Below are 4,608 nucleotides of genomic sequence, written 5' to 3'. Positions count from 1 at the left end.
GGAATTTGGCAAAGCATATTCAGGAGGTTATGAATTGGAATTGGAGAGTCTCTATTCTTTTAATTCAGACGACTGCAAATAGTATTGCAGATTGTATGGCTAAAGCAGCTGCTTCTGTCGCGGACATTCACTCGAATTGGAGCCAACCATGGAGTGAGCTTCAACATCTAATAGATTTAGATATGACCCTAGCCAATTAATTTAGTTTTGTCTCTTTTTTTCTTTCTTTTCTATTTAGTCACCAAAAAAAAGGAGAGTAATGTAATGAGTGAATTACTAACCCTATGTTTGAACATTTTTTAGAATGAAAATGTAATTTTTTTTAAGATAAAAATAATTTATTTTAATTTTTGTCTTCTATATTCGTGACATAACGTGATTTTTATAAATATTTTTTTATTAATTTTGAACGAAAAATACTGACATATCAGGTTTAGAAATAGACATAAACTTAATTGTCTTTAAATTCAAATTGGTTAGAGATTTATTTGTCTTTATTCTTTAAATAATATCTTTTTTAAATTATTTTTTATTCATTATATTAATATTTTTTAATAAATTATTGAATATATAATATAATAAGTATAAATTAATTAATAAATTATTTAAATTTAAAAATATCATTTATTGCAAAATATAATTTATTAAAAAAATATTAATATAATGAATAAAAATAATTTAAAAAATATATTGTTTAAAGAATAAAGACAAATAAATTCTTAACTAATTTAAATTTAGAGATAATTAGACTTTTATTCATCTTTGAATCTGACACGTCAATATTTTTCGTTTAGAATTAACGAAAAAACACCCAAAAAAACTATATTATGTTAGAAAGTAGAAAATAGAGATTAAAATAAATCATTTTTATCTTAAAAAATAACATTATCATTCTAAAAAATGTTCAAAGATAGATTGATAATTCACTCTCATGCAAACGACTTTGTACCATGTCTTTTTATAATCTTTCCATTTTGAGTCAAGAACGTAACTGAACTTTCTAAAAGAGAAAAAATCTTGTGTTGGGCAGCTTTGTTTAATAATATTATTATACTAGAAGTCTCAAATCATCTAAATAGTAAATACACAAACAAAATAGTTTCTTATAATTGATAAATAAAAAATTCACCTCATTATTTTCCAAAATGAATGCCATAAATTATGCGCCAGAAGTAATGAATTAAAATTTAAAATATAACAATACTAAACAATAAATCTTGTATTTTCATATATTATTAGTAGGTAAACACTATAATTAATTTATTTGACTTCTCTTGATGGCCACTAAGTATCTAAAAAAAAAGTCTTTTAACATTTTATTAGTCGGTATACTTGATTTAATCATTGCAAGATAAAAAGTTCAAAAGTATTATTGATAGCTAATTAGCTACAAATCATAAATGAAATTTCTTTTGATAATACTTTTATTGACAATTTTGTTTTCCTTCAGTAATTACCAAATATTGATAATTTTTTTAACAATATTTGACCATAAAAAACATTTGAATAATTCTTAAAAATTTAAAGAGCATCGAAAATATCATACTATTTTTTTTTTACAATAACTTTGACTAGATTACTCATATATTTATAAATTAACAAAGCACCAGTAGTATAATGCATGATATGTGTATGGATCGGACTTATACTCAGAATAAGTAAAATTACTTTATGATGCGTAAAATAATACATTGTTTTAATAAGTGATGCAAGGACATCTTCGTTAGTTTCACAAGTCATTTTTAGTTTGTTTTAGAGTAGTTTCATACATTTTTTAGACAATAAATAAGTATTTAGATGAAAATTTCATGCATACCTTGATTTAATCAAAATTTTGTTAATTTTGTATATTTTCATGAGATTTATGCTAGGTTTATTGTTTATTATGATTGAAGCAAATTCTCATGACTTTAGCAAGACTTTGATGCATATATATATTGTTTGATGATAGGTGAAGAAAAACATGGAAGAAAGTTAAAGAAGGGCCATGGAAAGAAGGAGGAGAAGCAACGTTGGCGGCCAAAGTTGAACCACCAACGTTGCCTCAAACGTTGAAAAGAAAGGCTCTGCAAAAATCTAATACCCACATTGGAGGAAGCGTTGGTGTACCAACGTTACCTCCAATGTTGTGCCTTGCGGAAATTGAAAATACAATCCACGCGTATGCGTGGATAGGCCAACGTTGGAGGGAACGTTGCCAAGCCAATGTTAAGTCCAACGTGCGCGATATGAGCTCCAAATCTTGATTTTGAAAAAGCGCATCGGCGCGCACGCGTACGCATGAGCGTGAATTTTGGCAATCCGCGCGCACGCATGGATAAATCAACGCTGGAGGTAACGTTACTAGTCCAACGCTAAGGCCAACGTTCGCGACAAGCGTTCAAAATTTGGAATTGGGGAATTTGCATCCACGCGCACACGTCACTCACACGTACGCATGGATGTACATCCTGTCCCCAAATGCGCACACGCATAAGCAGCGCAGATGCGTGCAATAGTAAAATGTATCATCCACGCGTACGCGTGGACAAGCGAACGTTGATACCCCAACGTTGAGTCAAACGTTGTTCAAAATGCCCAAAATCCAATTTTTCAAAGAACGTTTGACTCAACGTTTGTCCAAAAACGTTGACCCCAACGTTGATACCAGAACTGCACAATTGGCACCTCTCTCTCCTCAATAGCATTGGGCGCCAATTCAATCAACTTCAACAAAGGCCAAAATCCCACATCCAAGCATTTGAAGATCCAATTGAAGATGGGAAGAGAGTTATAAATAGAAGAATTATTGAAGATTGAGGGGCTCTCTGGGAGGCCCTGAGGGGGATCTGGGAGTTCAATTCTCTGATTCCATCTGTCATACATTTTTTTTTAGTTTCTTTTTGTACTTTCTTTATTTTTTTCTGCACTTTTCTTTTTCTGTAAAATTGAATTGAGTTATGAACAACTAAACCCCTTTCATTGGGTTAAGGAGCTCTATCGTAATTCAATGGATCAATAACAGTTTTCATTCTTCTTCTTGATTTTGTTAGAAAGCTTTCAATCTTAATTCAATTGGATAGTTGTCTTGACAGAGAAGCTATTCATAATTAGGTTTCCTCTGATCCTTGAGAAAGGGATGAAGAAATCATGCTAGAAAAGCTTTCTCACATTGGATTAGGTTGGAGTTTGGATGGATATTGTGACATTCAATCCTACTAATACCTTGATCTATGAATTTGTGTGGTATAGTCAATGACCGAACGTCATCTCTTCCCATGAGCAATTAAATCAAGACATTGGGCAATTGTTCAAGTTTAGAGAGATTGGCGAGCCAAGACATTGGAATCCAATCACCTAAGATTGCCAAGCAAAATCAATGAATGCATTGATTGAAAAAGAAATGAAAATGATTTGATCCGGAGAGTTCAATATCTCCTAAAACCCAACGAATCCCCAATCCTGATCTCACCCATTATCTTTACATTCTTTCTTTTAATTTGATGCTTAATCTCCATTCCCATTTAATTTCTTGTAATTTAAGCTTCTGCACTTTAATTAGTTGCAATTTACATTTCTGCTTCTTACAATTCTGCCATTTACTTTCAGTCATTTACATTTCTTGTACTTTAAATTTTCTGCCAATTTAATTTCAGGAATTCCACCTTCAAATCTGATTCAGTTCAACTAGAATAATTCTCCAATTAACATTGATCAACCAACTAATCCCTGTAAGATTCGACCTCACTATATAATAAATTTTTACTTGACGATAATTCAATATATTTGCCAATAAAAATTTGTTAAGAGACAAATTTTCATAAGCTAAATTAAATTTACTAATTTAGTATACAAAATATATTTGACGCTGTGCGGTATAAATATACTTCCTTTTAATTTTACTTATAAAATTAAATAAATAGCCATTGCTATGAGTATGAACATTAAAAATTTGATTACTGACAAAAGTAACGAAAAGATTAAATTGACATTATTATACTGTAACAAAAATATTTAACCATTAAATTTAATTTAAAATTGATTTCATAATTTTTATAAAATTTTTAAAATATTCTTTTCATTACATTAAACAAATTTTAGCCCTTCACTTCACTTTTCTCATTTTTTTTTCACTCCCCACTTACAAACCACATACACTTTATTGAATTTTCATATTTTAAGGTCAAATACATTTTGAATACGACATTCATTCATCGACACGCATTTGACACGTATATTTTTTTTGTGTCAAATTAAGTCTTAATAAAAAAATAAAAAAATAAAAAAATATTTAAATATTTAAACACACCTAAATACCATTATATATCAACGTATCTAATCTTATTTTTAAAATAAATTTAAAAATAATATATATTATTAATTTTTAAAACAAAAAATATTTTAAATATTTAATACAATTAAAAAAATTAATTTTTATTTTAATATTAATAAAATATCAAATTATCATTATAATTTATTTAAAAATATTTTATATTTTATATATATACGTCTAATAAAAATTCGTGTGGTATCTCGTCTGTGCATCATAGCTCACCATTCTTAGCCGCTTAACCTCTCAATTGCCACTCTGGCTGGGTCCGTCTCACTCACCTAAATCACCTCCCCCAT

The sequence above is a fragment of the Arachis stenosperma genome, chromosome 2, assembly GCF_014773155.1.
Source record: "Arachis stenosperma cultivar V10309 chromosome 2, arast.V10309.gnm1.PFL2, whole genome shotgun sequence".
Classification (NCBI taxonomy): Eukaryota; Viridiplantae; Streptophyta; class Magnoliopsida; order Fabales; family Fabaceae; genus Arachis; species Arachis stenosperma.
The sequence above is the reverse complement of the archived record's forward strand: the minus strand, read 5'-3'. Positions refer to the sequence as shown.